Source organism: Panthera onca, chromosome A2, assembly GCF_046562875.1.
Source record: "Panthera onca isolate mPanOnc1 chromosome A2, mPanOnc1 haplotype 2, whole genome shotgun sequence".
In the NCBI taxonomy this organism is placed as follows: domain Eukaryota; kingdom Metazoa; phylum Chordata; class Mammalia; order Carnivora; family Felidae; genus Panthera; species Panthera onca.
Window position 1 is genome coordinate 141,261,910 of NC_138340.1, and position 17,145 is coordinate 141,279,054.

The 17,145-nt window shown below is 37.2% G+C and overlaps 1 long non-coding RNA gene across 3 annotated transcripts in view; it reads right to left on the reverse strand.

Annotated features, from left to right (window-relative positions):
• LOC132679463 (uncharacterized) overlaps positions 1–17,145 on the reverse strand; it is a 477,892-nt gene that overhangs the window by 240,313 nt on the left and 220,434 nt on the right. For all 3 annotated transcript variants that reach the window (XR_009610166.3, XR_009610165.3, XR_009610167.3), the window contains one exon: positions 15,052–15,158. This is a non-coding gene — a long non-coding RNA (uncharacterized LOC132679463). The remainder of the gene's footprint in view (positions 1–15,051; positions 15,159–17,145) is intronic.

A 17,145-nucleotide genomic window follows, 5' to 3' on the forward strand; every position in this document is an offset into this window, starting at 1 on the left:
ACCATACTATTATTCAGATGCATACCTTATGTCTCTTTAAGATTAATAAGTGGTTGATAGGCATAATATGGAATAAATCATAGAATCACAGAATATTAATGCTACAAACTATGCTGATATATTTCTAAACACCCTAAAACTTAGTAGGATAAAATGACAATCATTTATTCTCATGTTAATAGGTCACCTGGCGTGGCTTTGTCTCAGTTTATGGGCTGTGGGACTGCTCATCTGCATCAGATTATGGATCAAGCCAAATTTGCTTTATGAGCCTCATCTAGGTCCTCAGTTATCTTAGGATATTCTCCTAATGACAAAGATCCCAGATATGTGAATAAAAACATGCAATGTTTCTCCAAGCTTAGGCACAAGAACTCTAGCTATTGGATCTCACAGATGGTGACTTCTCCCACATTCCATTGGCTGAAGCAAGTCACAAAGAGGAGAAGAAACATGTTCCTCCCAAAGAAGTAGGTGAGGGAGTCATACTTGTTGAACAATAAGTGATTCTACTCAAGCTGTTCACAATAGCCTAACCTCCTTATTCTACAGACAGGAACATTGGAGGCAATGGAAGCACTTGCTCTTGTGTGTGTGTTTGTGTGTGTGTGTGTGTGTGTGTGTGTGTGTTTTCAGGGCACACTACAGGTTAATTTCAAAACTAGAAAAATAGCAATGTGCTCCATATTTTAAAATAGGAAACTCCACTATATTTTGATATAATGCTCTATATTATATACCCTCTTGGAAACTGACATATTTTCCAAGTGATAAAATGAACTATTGCTGCGCAAAAGCTCATTGTAGGCATTAGGAAGGGTATGTTTTGATGTTTTTTAAATTAATAGTTCCTTCTCCCTACACAATAGATATACACACAAACACATACACGCACACACATATGTCCACATGTAATGTGGAGGGAGAGAGGAATGAAGGGAGAGACAGAAAATACTAATGTAGAAATGCAGTTTTTTACCAGATTTAAAGCTAAACCAGACCTAAGTGAATTTGGAGCTGCAGTTTCTTTTTTTTCTAGGAGTTTAGGAATCTCCAGGACAAAACAGAAGCTGCTAGGCAATCTCCTTACCAAGTCTGTCATTTTGTTAGCAGGAATGGGAAGTGTGGATTGATAATCAAGGCAACAAACCTAGCAGAGCCAAGAATTTCTATTCTTTCTCTTTCAGTGGGGATGGAAAACAAAAATTATTATTTTTTAAAATTTATAAGACTTTTTTTATATCTCAGGAACGCAGGATGTGCTGACAAAATAGGTCAATCAGAAGCTATTGGAAGGAAGAACATTTTCTTTCTTGACATAAACCCTATGAATATATGAAAAAGAAATCGCTGTAACAGAAAAAAAATACTATTACAGCTGTGACTGGTGATATATACTGAGCAGCCTGCAAATCTAACCCAGAATCACTCCAGAATTCACTCACCACACATTTACTGAGCTGCAGATGGTCTTCTTGCTTATCTGATGGCAGATGATCTCCAAACTGTTGGAATTACCCGGCAACTTAACTTTCTGAACAAGACTTCCTACAGATTTCTTCGCTACTACAATGAATGTAGAAGGAACAGATAACTAACCACTTTGGTGGACACATGTTGTGTTGGTTTGTTAATGGAGACAGAGTTTGGAATTAATTCTATAAGGTAAAGGCAAAATTCATACTTGCTTGACAATAACGATTTTACTTTTTTTGAGGATTTTCTGTTGTCTTGTATCCAATTTATGCTTTAGATTTTCACAGGTTTTTGATGGACTACCATATAGTTTTATCTCCCAGATGTTTACCTTACTTTGAGTTTCCATGAAATCAATGGAGATTGACATATTCTGGTAGAAATCCTACATTATCCCCCCTAGCCATAATGATTAAATCTTCCTCTACAGGAATTCAAATTAATATTTTCGGCACGTGAAGGGAGTGGTTCTGTGGTTTAAATGTCTTTATAACAAAATTGGTCTTTCTGTGGTTAATCAAACCAAAAAAATTTTTCATTTTTTCTCTTCTATCACTGGTTTGCCTTCATCTCCTGACATAAGTAGAAGAATTAATCTTAGAAAACAAGAGAGTTTTTTGAAATGACCATAAGAGACGCAAAGGAAAGACCAGTGTTTTTCTTTTTAATGAATTTTATGTTATTTATGAAACTGTTTTTCATGAAACATTTTTTGCAAAGCAAGCAATTCAAACACCCACCACTGTTTTCCAGCACACCTAGGTTGTGCAGAAGAAAAGACAAGTCAGATAGACCTGTATTAAAATTCTCTCTCTGCAAATTAGAAACTAAATGACCTTGAACAAGTTATTTAATTTCTGAGTTTAAGTTTACTCCTCTGGAAAAACAGAAATAATACCTATTTAATAGGTTGTGATAAGAACAAAATGATATATGCAAAGTGCTTGGCCCTTGGTGAGTATTCAGTAAATAATGATGCCTCTTATATCATTATATTTGGAAAACGCTAACGCATGGTAAGTAAGAGTTCAGCCTTTGGAGTCAAGATGGATCTGGGTGATTCAAATTCAGACTCCTCCACTAGCTATATGAAGAACCACTGATGAGTTTACCCTTACCATAGACTTAATTTCCTAGTTTTTATAGGGTCATAGTATTTGGGGGGAAATTCTTGGCTCCAAGCCCCTTGCTTAGTAGATAGTTGTCACTTAGTAAGTGGTAGCCAGTGTTAGTGGTGGTGGAATCAGTAGTGAGCCACTGAAAATCGTTATTTGATAAAATTAGTGTAATGTAGTTTTTCTTGTGTAATATTTTAGTCCCCATTCCAGATGAAAATACAGCAAGATCTTCCTGAGAAGCCCTACTAAAATCTTATATCTCTTCTGACACTTCATTGGATTCTAAACGTATTTATGCCTCCAAGAGAAAACTCATAATTGTCATTGTGACTTTCTCCAAGGAACTCTTCCATCCCAGTCCTAAGGGATCTTAGGATCTTCCTCAAGTAGGGAGGCCTCATGTGCACCAGAAGCCCCAGAATGACAAAGAAGGAGAGATCCACTCTTACCCTTGGCCTCCTTGATTTTACCTCCATGTTTCCTTGACTTTCTAAGTAATATGGTTGAATGAAATATCTTCCTGGAGAAAACCTTGACATTGTAAACATGAGAGGTAAGTTTGAAATACAGAGATGCTCCTGACTCATAGGCAGTTGGCTGTCTCAGTTACCTGCTCAACTCCTGACAACTTGAGCCACCTCCTGGAGGGCCAGGCAGCTTGCTGTAAATATTAATGTCACTGGCCACTAATCTTACAATCTTCTGCTCTCCAGGAAAGTTATCATTATGTTCCAGCAAGGCAGACATAAAGTAAATCTTATTTTTAATTAGAGGTAATGAGTGGAAAGAAGAATTTTTTTTTTTTTTGGCTGACACAATTCTTAGTGTTTCTCAAATGTTGACACTTGTAATTCAACTGACCAAATTTGCCTTTTTCTCACTTTTATTTAGGGAAAAAAAATTGCTTCTTTTTATTTATATGGTACAAACAAAACTGATGATTTTAAAAAAGGAAATTCATTTAATCGATGTATCTCTTTATGTACAAACTTGAATTAAACAACTGGTTTGATTGATTTCCCTTCTGCCAGTCTAAAATAACTATATTAATTTCAGATAGTTTCATTCCTAAACTTCAGTCAAAGGACATTTGTAGGTCTGGCTGCATAAGAATCACCTTGGGAGCTTTATAATAAATATAGACTCTTGGCCCTCCTTCCTGATACTTCAGATTCAGATGCTCTGGGCCCAAGAATCTATATTTCAACAAATATCTCAGCTATCAGTAGCAGTCTTATATTTGTCATATATAATACCAAAAAGGTCATTCAGATGACAAATAGAGATATTGTAGTTTCCTTAGGATCTCTTGCTCTGTCTGATTCTCTTTGTGATTTATCAGCTAGATTATTTGATCAATCCTTATAAGTTAGCATATGTAAACATGGTGTCATTTTAGAGCACTGGCTTCTAAGCTCATGGGGCAGGTAGAGACTTTGGGGAGAACATACACTGGGAGCTATTCTCTCTCTGTCCTTACTCTCTGTTATGACCATTGATATCTTTCTATATATTTTCCCCAACATGGTAAATAAGTAAGTAAATGGCTGAACAATGACACTGCATTCTACATAAGAGCAGTGATCCTGAGAAGAGGCAGATTTGAGTGTCCCTGGGAGCTGTTCTGAGCCTGGAAACTGTCCTCAGATGAGATTTCTGTAGTACTGACTAAGCTATCTGCAAAGTCTGAAGATACCCTTGTCATAACCACTGGATATTACTGACCAAGGGAGTTGCCTCTCTAATTCCTGCTGATGTCAGTCACTTTACTGGTTCCATAGCTGATGGCCTCAGCCCCTAAATCCAGCCAGCTTTTCAGCCAGTCCTTGTCATTAATGAGAAAGTGAGGATGAGAGATGTGGGAACCCTTTTTCCAACCCTAGGAGAACAGGGCTATGGGTACCTAAAAAAAACAGGCATGCCTTAATTTCCAAGGTATTTAGAAAAATCATTTTTATGTAAGAATGTCAGCAATCTGGCAAAAGACTTTTTTAAATCAAGTCTAGTCTGTTAAAATGTCCCAATATGGGACAAATGTGGTATTTTTTCCAATATAGTCACTTGGAAAAGAAACAGCTACAAGCATTTAAAAGGATCTGATACAGCCCTCAGTCATCAGAGCAGCATACTTTCGGAAATCTTTGCAGCTAGGATTCTTGAGTAGCGGAAATGTTCACATAGCAACTAGTGAGCTGCAGAAGGATATGAGGTGGCCAAAAGGTGTAATGATTACTTAGGGGGGGAGAAAAGAGCTTCCATGATTGCTCTGCTACAAGTACTCACAAAACAGAAATGCCTTCAAAGAAATCATAGTAAGGATATAAATGCAAATCTAGTTTTGACATGTTCCATCATGCTTGTTACAGGGTTCACAACATGAATTCGTTTGGTATGGTTGAGGAAGACTAATCCATTTAGGGTAGATGGTATAAAGGACCCATGGAATATCTTTGCAGTCCCACCTCTTTGGAAGTTCCCATCCTGCCCACAGAGGTGCACCCCTCTCATCTCTCTTCATGCTGTATAACCCCTACCCTCAGACCATAACTGATTAGATCATAACCAGGCACCTGACCCATGTTGGATTTATCTCATTCTCTCTCTTCAGACTTTGGTATTAAACTAGCTTGGAATTTTCACACAGTAAAGTTTACACAATCCACTTGAATAGTGGCGTTGCAGGACGGAAGTATTGGATTGCTTCATTTTCTTAAATGGCAAAGGAATTGAGAATTAAAAAATAATGAAATAAAAAGAAAGAGAACATGATTATGTGATAAACTCTCATCTCTTCCCACCCGCTAATACCATGAGGAGAGCAATAAAACACTGGTCTGTTTTATTAATAATAAGAGCAATAATTTTTGCCATAAAATACAGGCAAATGATTTATTGTTAAATATATTCTTGATATAACTTAATGAGAAAAAAGAATGATTCTGCCTCTCATGGTTGGAACTGTGAGTCACTAAATTATCGGCTGACACCTCACTGGGGCTCCCAGAGATGTTTGTGCAGAGGACAAGGCCAATGGTCCAACTGTACATTACCAACTGTCCTACCCCAGGAATTAAAAACAAGTTTCAAGAGGTTCTTTGCCTTTCCTAACCTTACCTGACTTCAATTTCTTTCTTCTATATTTAGTTTTGATGCCAAATCAATCAAACATACAAACAAATCTTAGAAAATAAACTCAATGAAAAGAGTAACAAGAACAGAATTTCTCTCTAAATAACATGTATTCCATAATCTTCTGCTGAGTTCTCCTTGGAATTATATCACAGTGCTTCTCAAACTTTAATGTGTATACAAAACAACTGAGGCTCTTGTTAAAATTCAGATTCTGATTTCATATGTCTTGGGTGTGTTCAAGATTTGTGTCCAATAAGCACCCAGGTGGTGCCAATGGCCCTCACTTTATGTATCAAGTTTCTAAGGTCCAGTGAGAAGATACCTCCTCCCAAGTTAGGAAAATGCTCCAGATTATACTAACCAAATGAGAAAAAAAAAGAGTGAGAGGGGGTTCTTAAAAGGGGGAATACCAAGTGCTATTGAAAGAGAACTCATTGGGCACCTGGGTGGCTCAGTCAGTTAAGCGTCCAACTCTTGATTTTGACTCAGGTCATGATCTCACCATGTGAGACTGAGCCCTGCATCAGACTCTGTGCTGACAGTGGGGAGACTGCTTGGGGTTCTCTCTCCCCCCCTCTCTTTCTGCCCATCCCCAACTTGCACACACATGCATGCATTCTTTCTCTTTCTCTTAACATAAACAAACTAAAAAGAGAGAGAGAGAGAGAGAGAGAGAGAGAGAGAGAGAACCAATGATGCAAATATAAGAGTAGTCAACTTTTTCTCAATCCTTTGGCTGCTTGGCATTCTGGGTTTTGACAAATATCTCAAACTCCAGTTCTAGAATGAAGAAAAGGAAAAAAGAGGTTTGATTTCCTCCTGATCATTCCAACATAGAATTTCTCTTCAAAATAGTTGGCAGAAATTTTTTAAGGAGATAAATTCATATGATCTAGCAAAACTTATTGAACAGAACCTTGGTGTGGGGACCCAGGTTTGTGTAAGTTTACATAGTTCAATATCAGAGCTCATGTTAACACTTATTTATTGCTGGGACTGAAGGTAATCTCATTGCATAAGAAAATCCCTTATAATAGTTATGTCCTTGTCAATATATTTTTATAAATTATTGAAACATAATCTACAATTATATTTATAATATTAAGCATACAAAATAGGGGCTCTTGATTTTGGCTCAGGTTGTGATCTCACAGTCTGTGATATAGAGCCCCTGCATTGGGCTTTGCCCTGACAGCATGGAGCCTGCTTGGGATGTTCTCTCTCCCTCTCTCTGCCCCTACCCCACCCCTCAAAATAAATAAGCGTTTAAAAAATCTTTCAAAAATATTAGGAATACAAAATATAATTTAGCATGTTTCTAAAAAATGATATATGAGTGATTATAACTCTAGAGAACAGGATTTCTTCCTAGATAACTTATAGTTGAATAGTTCTCAATAGTTTATAATTTATTTCTATTCATATTAGCAAATTTAATCCTGTAGTAACCTGATAAAATGGGTGCTATTATTTTCTCCTTTATAGATGAAGAACTTCAGACAGATAAGTATTTGCCCAAAGTCACAAAATTAATGAATACGAATGCCAGGATTTAAACAAGGTTTTTCAGATATTTATTCTCAACCTCTGTGATATGCAACAAGATTTTAAATCTGTGTAACAATTTTAAACAAATAAAGCTATTATTCAAGTCTTATTGAAAACTGTCTTTCACTTTTAAAAACTTGGATGTTTGATTTACAATTTGCTGTCTTAATCAGAAGACGAATTTGATTAATACCCTTTGTCCTTCTGGCATTATATTTTGTATCCTCTGTTCTCCACGCAAAGGCCAGATTGAAAATGGAGTAACAGAAGGAGATGAAACCAGAATAAAATAAATAGAAACCATTTCACTGGTAACAGTGTTCTTGTATCCCCTTTTAGAAGAAGAGATTTTGAAAGGGTTATTTTATCACCATCTGTGAGAAATTCAGTTTCAATTACCGGAAAAAAAATTGAAAATAATTTATGGAGCAAATTTTGCTCTGAACTGTGAAAAAATATATTTTTTTAACAGAAGGATGCGGAAACTGGTAGAAGAAATCATCTCTTTTCTATGAAGTAAACTTGATGTCACTGAAGAAAACTGAGGCTTCCTGTGGGAGCCTCATGATAGACTGGGAGAGGAGAAAAATATACTCAAGTGTAACTTTCAGCCCCAGAGATTTTACCTCTTTTTAAAAAAAAAATTTTAATGTTTTTTTATTTTGAGAGAGAGAGAAAGAGAGACAGAGCCCGAGAGGGGAAGGGCCAGAGAGAGATGGAGACACAAAATCTCAAGCAGGCTCCAGGCTCCAAGCTGTCAGCACAGAGTCCGATGTGGGGCTCGAACTCACAAACTGCAAGTTCACGACCTGACCTGAAGTCAGATGCTTAACCAACTGAGCCACCCAGGCACCCCAAGATTTTACCTTTTAAAATTTACTTGCATAGTTACAAAATTCTATAGCAGTTGAATGCCATTCCTCTTAGCCAGACAGCTGTCTCTCACATTTCCTTCTCCATGGAGCCAATATTTATTTCTATCAGAAGACTCTGGATCACAAGTTGTTTGACACTTCTAGTTTATCTTTGTTAGCTGAAAAGGTTAATTTAATGCTTTCTCCACTGTATATTGCAAATAGTTCTGAAAGCAGCAGCTTCATTTAAGGAAAAATATTCAGAACATGGCATTCTATTCACTTGGATTCCCGGGCCATCACAAAGTTTGCCCTCATAAGCAAACATGAAGCTTCTGCATCATGTTGAAACGCATTGTCTCATCACTTGATGTAGCGCATCCATCCATGGCCCAGAACCCCTTCCAAATTCAAGAACTCTCATCCCTAGATCCTGGGCATGTTGGAGGCTGAGGGCTTACACCTGAGCCTTCCCTGGAACTTGTCCTTCAGAAGTGAGCTGCCTCACTCAAGATTTCACCTCATCCACAAAATAGTAGGTATGGGGATATGGAAGCCCAGCTCCTTTGCCTCTATTTGAGGCGCCTGGAATGCCCATCCTACATCCAGAGTACCACATGGGACCAGATGCAAATGTATCACAGTTCAGTCTGTCTCTGCCCATTCCAGATTCTCTGTTTCCTCACAAGTGTGGTTCCCAAGAACACTCACAATGAAGCTCCTGTGTAGAGATTTCAGAGATTCAGAGTCTTGGATCCCGACCTACACTACCACCAGTGCCCTAGAACACCTGACCCCCTTACAAAGACATCATTCCCTTCATTCATAAGTCCCTTAATTCATTCATTCATCAAGTATTTTTCAAGTTTCCATTATGTCAGGTGTAGTATTAATTCCTGAGGATTTGATGGTAAATAAGACAGATGTGATACCTAACTGTATGGAAATTCTGATGGGGTTTACAAAAAAGAAGCAGGTATTTATAATATATTGAAAATGTGCTACAATGGGAGAAATCCAAGGAGGGAGAAATTCAAACATTACATTATTATGCCACCCTACAAGCACTGTGCGAGAATTCTAGCTCTTTGAAATCCTTACCAACACTTCCTATGATCAGTTTTGTTTTTGTTTGTTTTTGTTTTTTGTTTGTCTTTAATTTTAGCTCTTCTGACAGGTATGCAGTGGTATCTTACTGTGGTATCTTACAGTGGTATCTTACTGTGCCTTCAATTGCAGTTCTTTAAATATTTCATGTGCTTTTAAGATTTTGTATTTTTCACTGGTTATAAGAAATTTAGTTACGATATGTCTAGGTGTAGTTTTCTTACTGTGTCATATGCTTGGCATTTATTGAAGTTTTGGATCTACGTAGGCTTATGGTTTTGATAAAATTTGGAAAAATGTTTAGTGATTATTTCTTCAGATATGTTTCTGTCCCATTCTCCTCTCTCTCCTCTCATTCGGAGTTCAATTGCACGTATATTTGGTCACTGGAAGTTGCCCCCCAGCTCTGTGATAGTCTGTTCATTCTTTTTTATTGTCCTTTTTCTCTGTGTTTCATTTTCAATGGTTTCTATTGTTGTGTCTTCAGGTTCATTACTTTTCTTCTGCAACACATGTTTTGTCATTAATTCCATCCAGTGTATTTTTCATCTCTGACATTGTCATTTTTGTCTCTAGAAAGAAGTTCTATTTGGGTCTTTTAAATTTTTTTTAACGTTTATTTATTTTTGAGACAGGGAGAGACAGAGCATGAACGGGGGAGGGTCAGAGAGAGGGAGGCACAGAATCTGAAGCAGGCTCCAGGCTCTGAGCTGTCAGCACAGAGCCCAACGCGGGGCTAGAACTCACGGACCACGAGATCATGACCTGAGCCGAAGTTGGCTGCTTAACCGACTGAGCTACCCAGGCGCCCCTATTTAGGTCTTTTAAAAATATGTTTCATGTCCCTACTTAACATGTTTAACCTTCCCTCTAGCTTCTTCAACATATAGAATGCAGTTATAATTACCTTTCTAAGGTCCTTTGTTAATTTTAATGGTGTCATTTCAGGTTCCATTTCAGTTGATTGATTTTTCTCCTCGTTATGAATCACATTTTCCTGCTTCTTTGCATGCTTGGTAATTCTTTATTATATGCTGGAAGTTGTGAATTTGGTCTTGCTGGATGCTGCATATTTTTATATCCCTATAAATATTCTTGAGCTTTGTTCTGGGATGTGGTTAAATTACAGTTTTGTTCTTGCTTTCATCATTTGTTAGGGCAGTTCAGAGCAGTGTTTGGTCTAGGTCTAATTATTCACTGCTACTGAGGAAGAAACTTCTGATTATTCTACACAGTGCTCCATGAATTATGAGGTTTTCCAGTCTGGCTGGTAGAAAAAGGCACTATTCCTGGCCCCATATGAGCTCCAAGTACTATTCCCTCTAATTCTCCTGACTAGTTCTTTACTTGGCCTCAAGTGCACGTGCTAGTCAGTATTCAGATTAATGCTTGAGAAGGATACTCTACATATCTCTGTGACTGTTCTTCTGTATTCTCTACTCTCTGGTACTCTGTCCTATGTAATCTAACCACTGTGATCTTCCTAAACCCTCAGCTCTGTCTCCTTAACACAGGAAGTCTGCTGAGCTACACTTAGGTTCTCCCTTCCCACGCTAAGACCTAGAAACACTTTCTAGGCAGTAAGCTTGTACTTGCAATTGTAGGGCTTACCTCATTTATTTCTTAGCTCTTAGGCATCATGCCTCCTTTTCCCTGGTGTCCAATGTCTTAAAAAGTATTGTTCTATTTTTTTCTCTTTTTTATATTATTATTTCAGGCAAGAGGGTAAATTTGTTCCCTCGTCTTCCAACTCGCCTGGGAATGTTGCAAGATTTTAAACATAGAATAACTTGATGGATGTTGAGAAACACCCAGTCTACAGTATGGAGAATATTGAACTAAAGCAAACCTGGAGACAGGCAGTCAAATGAAGAGGCTTTACCACAGGTTAGGTGAAACAGCCTAGTGTGCAGCAGATTGTATCATCTTGCTTTATCAATTACTGTCAAAGAGGAATCATGATAGTCACCATTGTGTAGAGAGCAGAAAGAATGGTGTGTGTGTGTGTGTGTGTGTGTGTGTGTGTGTGTGTAAGGATTGATAGGTAGCATACAAAAATACAAAGAAAGGAGTCAACTTTCCAGTCTGTTTCCAGTACAACATGGTGGGGGAATCTTGTGGATTAACTTTATGTTGCAAAAATATATCAAAGAATTATTCTGCATGTTAGTATATCTCCTTTCTCCTCAGCTTGCTTACATATTTCTCAGTCACCTTTCCCCATAACAAGCAATTAAAAACAACACTCAAAGAATATTTCAAATATATACAGACAATGAGTTTTTCATTCTCCAAAGATTAGATAAGATGAGGCTAAGAAAGGTGGTCTATAAAAGGTAGATATAGAGGGAGGGGGTGTTACTGTGTGTGACTCAACCTGAGGAGGAAACAGAGAAACAACCTTGTTTCTGGACAGGGGCTCATGAATCAGAATCTTCTCTTACAAGAATCAGGGAGAAAGTGTAAGGGACTTAAGCTGTCCTAGAGTGTGGAGTTCTACTGAACCAATGTCTATGAACAATAATGCCAATCAACTGCCATCCCAGAACAATGGGTAGGGAAATGTGGGCAACTTACGTGGAAATGGAGTTGTAAAGAAAACACTTTGTCCCATATCAGAGTTGGAGGAATAAATAAGAACCAGCTGGGCCTTCCTCCATAAGCCACACTACCCCTGCGTGTCACTTGTGTTACTATCTGTTTCTCCTCTCTTGGTGATAATCTCTTTCTTCTCTTCAAGACATTTCCTAGCTTTCCTGACTTTTCCCATTGCCTTTACCTTCAAAAATGGTTTGCAGGATGAGAAATAAAATGACTAATAATGCAGGTATATGAACTAGACCACCACAGCAATATAGAAGAACTAATGAAAAATGAAGACCATCACTATTGAACTAGGTAACAACCAGGTAATTTTACCTGAAACTAATGTAACATTGTGTGTCAACTACACTTTAATAAAATAATAATAATAATAATAATAATAATAATAATAATAAATGATTAAAAAACCTGGTAGATTTCTTTCTATAGTTATCATATTTACATGTGATGTCCCCTGGAAACAGATTCTAGGTTCTACATCCCTTGATCTATAGCATCGTTTCATGGTAGTAAAAAGGTCTTATACATGAAAGTTCTTAGTGAATGTTGATTGACAGACACTTATGGAGTGATTAAAGAGAGGTGATTAAAATCTGTAAGCTCCATTTTACCTGTATAAAATTATTCTCCTAACTACTTCAACCCACTATGTTTTCAGAAACCAAATATATGCATAGTACCTTAAAGTATGAAACCTTGGTCCCAGGATCTGAAAAAAGACACATATAACATATGCTTCCACCCCGATTCCCTTCCCTGGAAGGCAGAGCTTTTAATATTATTAAAGCTAACCTGGTTAGAATAGGGAGAGGCTACTTAAGACTCTGGCATCTGAATGGTAAGAGTTTGTAAGGTCAATCAGTAGATTCTTTATCCAAGAAGAATATTCATATATACATATGCATCCTGTTAGGTAAAAGGATAAAACTAAAGGTAGACAAAGTATTTTCCCCACTTAACATTTATGCCATTTGTAGTACCTCTGAACAAGTCTCTTAGACCTGGTAATGCCCACTGTGGCCCAGCACCCTCAAAGTCCCAGTTGAGTGGAGACTCATGATATTCCCTCCAATGGGTCTGACCAGTGATACATCACTCCACTGAGCCTATGAACAATAGTGCCAAAGAAGGACACTTTGCATGACCTTAGGTTAAATTTTGCAGCTGGGATGCCCAGTAGATTGGTATCTAAAGTTAACTTCTGAATCCTTACAAACAATAAAACATAACACTATTACTCTATTTTAGGCATTGCATTAAGCATTTCACAAACATTACTTTATTTCCACAAAAACTCCCGGAGTTAGGTAGCACAGAGAAACTGAAACTTAAAGTTTAGTGACATGTAAGGCATCACAGACCTAATAAGAGCAGAGTACATGTGGAGATTGAGCTTTTGATCTCTATGCCTCTTCACAGCTAGCAAGATTTTTTTTGGGTGGGGGGAGGGGGGAATCACCTTTGGTTGTAATTCTACATTCCAGCCCATTTACATGCAAAGCACATCACCTCCAGGTCAAGCTTAAATTTAATCAAATAGTAACTCTCCTCACTGAATATTAGACATTCCCCATTTTTTAAAAGTTAATGCTCTTTCTTCTACTAAGTTAAAATTTCAAGAAAAAATATAGGGTCAAGAATAGGAGGAGATAGGATGGTAAATCAATAACTTCTCTAACAAACAATTTGTAAAATTAAAGAGGGCTAGTTGATTTAGATTAAGAAAACACTGTTGGGTGCCTATTTGTCAGGCACACTGCTTGGACTAGAACTGCAAAACTGCCTGTGCCTTTGGAAAGTAAATAACTTGCTTAGAAGTTCTTTTACATTATAAAATATAAGACTGGGTATCATCATTTTTCTACTTGTTTTTTGTAGCTTAATAACTAATAATCTCAATTATCTGACTTCACCAAGTTAGGCCATTTTCAACAATTCCTTTACAGAAAGTGATTGTGAGACTGAGAAGTTTTCCACAATATCAGAGAGAGATTTAGCTGGGAAGCATCTATTACTTTTAATATAATTTATATAATTCAGTTTCACTGCCTCTAAAAGGTTAAATCTGAAAGATTTTCCTAAATGTTATTTCCTCTCCAAAAACTTGTTTCTGTCAAAAATAACAAGATATAGAACTCAAAAGTGATCATTATCTTTAATCTGTATTATTTTTAGTCTCTTTAGACCTTTGTCCCACTAATGATACATATATACATACTTTTATATATATGTAAATATATATGCCTTTTCTTATGCACATATGTATGCCTTTAATTATCTTATTTGGTAGGCAGTCTCTAAAATTAAGATATATATATAGATAGATATAGAGACAGATATAGAGATAGATGTAGATAGATCTCTATATCTATGTCTATATCTATATATAAATATCGCCCAACTTGGAACAACTGTAGGTGAGGTTTTGTTATTGTTGATTGATTGACTGATTGTTTTAGATAGGTAGATAGATCAATTGATCTATATTTTAACTATAAAGACTACCTACCAAGTGAGGTAATTAAAGGCACAGACTCCTTTTTAAGAAGGGATATTTTCCACTTAAATGTCTGTGATAAAGCGTTTTCTCTTTGAATAACAGAAGGCAACCTCACAGAAGATTTACCATGGACTCTCAGTGATAGACAATCTCCAATGGTGGTTTGTCAAGCAAACTGGGACATAACATGAGTAATAGAGTAAAAACTTAAGTCTGGACATAGCCCAATCTGCCAGGTCTCTGTTAGGAAAGCATCTGTTATCAACCCTTTGTCATTCCCACTCTCTGTATCAGTCAAGTTGACTCCTGCTGTCTAAAGTTGTAGGTGGCTTCTTTGGTTAATTCAGATTCATCATGGGTATCTCTGCTCTTTTTTTGAAACTACTTGTATAAATAGGCCAGGATAATGAGCAAAGGAGAAAACAAACAAACAACCTTCTGTTACAGTTTGATTCTCATTCACAAACACACAAGTCACGGCCTTATTCTTACAAAAGACAGGCAGATCTTGGACTGCACCCCATTGAGGAAAATGACCACCTGACAGGAGTTGGAGATGTGACAAATCTCGTAAGTTGTACAGATAACAAATCAAGATATATATTTTTTAAGCCTGGATTTTACTCCTATTGGAGGCACACTGAAAAACGGTACCATGGTGTGCAGGGTTATTAACCAAGTGCATCTAACTGCCAGAAAGTTGAAATCTCACCTCACCGTTTGCAGCCAGCAGGACTTCTCCTGGCATCCCGTGGTTGTGTTAAGTGCAGACAGAATGGAGTTGCACAGCCAGCTTCTCCCCATGGGGTAAGGAAAAGGCTGTGCAAAGGTAGAGTGCAGAGTGTAAGTGCTTTAGGAAATGAGCTCTAACTCAAGCTTTTCTTTGTTGAATCGACATCTAATTTACATGTAAAATCAAACACCTATGAATGAATTAGATGCCCACAGAACAAAAAACATTGGAGATCAATGAGCAATGTCAGTCAATGAAGAAGAGCTTTGAAGTATTATGAGGGACAGTTTATAAGTTTGTTATTTTTGGAGGGGAATAAATTTATATGATTCGTAATTCAAGAAGAGAGTTTAAATGCAGTAGGCATGTATTATATTCCTCAATTTTGCTCTGCAAAACTCAACTCCCAAATACAACTAGCATGTCTTTCTTTCTCATATATTTACAGGTGGACTGGGGTATATCTCTGCTTCTGGCTACAGTCTGGGGGTGGACATCTTCTTATCTGAGGCATCTTCTCTCGCCAGAGGACAGAAGCTCCTAGATGAATAGGCACAAATGAGAGATGCCACTGGAAGCCTTGGCTTGGGACTCTGGCGTATAATCACTTTTTTTGTTTACTTAAACTTTTGTTTATTAAAATACAGTTGGTATTTAATGTTATACTAGTTTCAGGTGTACAACATAGTGATTCAACAATTCTATACATTACTCAATGCCTAACACAATAAATGTCACCAACTGTTGCCATACATCATTATCACAGTATTACTGATTATATTCCCTACTTTGCATCACTGACTATATTCCCTACTCTTCAACACTGTGATTTACTTATTTTATAACCAAAAGTTTATACTCCTTAATCCCCTAATTCCCCTCTTAATCTCCTTGTTGCTCATCCCCTCACCATCCCTCTGGCAACCACCAGTTTGTGCTCTGTATTTATGAATCTTTGGTTTTTGTTTATTTATTTGTTTGCTTGTTTGTTCATTTGTTGTTTACATTGTACATATAAGTGAAATCATATGGTGTTTGTCTTTCTCTGTCTGACTTATTTCAGTTAGTATAATACTTGCTAGGTCCATCCATGTTGTTGCAAATAGCAAGATCTCTTTTCCTTTGACTAAGTAACATTCCATTTCATATGTATACTACATCTTCTTTATCCATTCATCTAGAGACGGGCATTAAGGTTGCTTCCATATCTTGGCTATTGTAAATAATGCTGCAATAAACATAGGGGTGCATATATCTTTTGAAATTAGTTTTTTCATTTTCTTTGGGTAAATACCCAGTAGTAGAATTACTGGATCATACGGTATTTCTATTTTTATTTTTCTGAGGATGCTCCATACTGTTTTCCATAGTGGTTGCATAAATTTACATTCCCACTAACAGTGCATGAGGGAGTGTCTTCTCAGGCAAGGTAAACAAAAGCAAAAATAAACTATTAGGATTATATCCAACTGAGAAGCTTTTGCACAGTGAAGGAAACCATTAACAAAATGAAAAAGGCAATCTATGGACTAGCAGAAGATATTTGCAAATACTACATCTGAAAAGGGGTTAATCCAGAATATATAAAGGGCTCATACAACTCAACACCAAAAAAATCAAAAAGCAAACAAACAAACAAACAAAAAACAAAAAATGCTGATTTAAAAACTGGGCAGAGGACCTGAATGAAAAGATGCTCGGCATCACTCACCATCTGCAAAATGTAAATCAACACCACAGTGAGCTATCCCCTCACACCAGTCAGAAGGGGGCTGGTATGGAAACCACAATCCTGTCTTTCCACATTCCTCTGGCAAGCCCAGCTCCAACTCAACAGAAATGTTTGTTTCTTCACCGAGATGGAGGAAAGAGAATGACTATTTGTAGAACAATGAGCTAATCTGGCACATCTCTTTCCACCCCATAATTTACAACATGTCAGAAATTAAGACAGACAAAAATAAAAAATTACCAGTTAAACTATCATCCAGAGATCATCAGTGTTAATCTTCGGTGTACATTCTTCCTGTCTTTTCTTTATGGGCATGGAGTGAAGTGAGTGGTGGGAAGGCA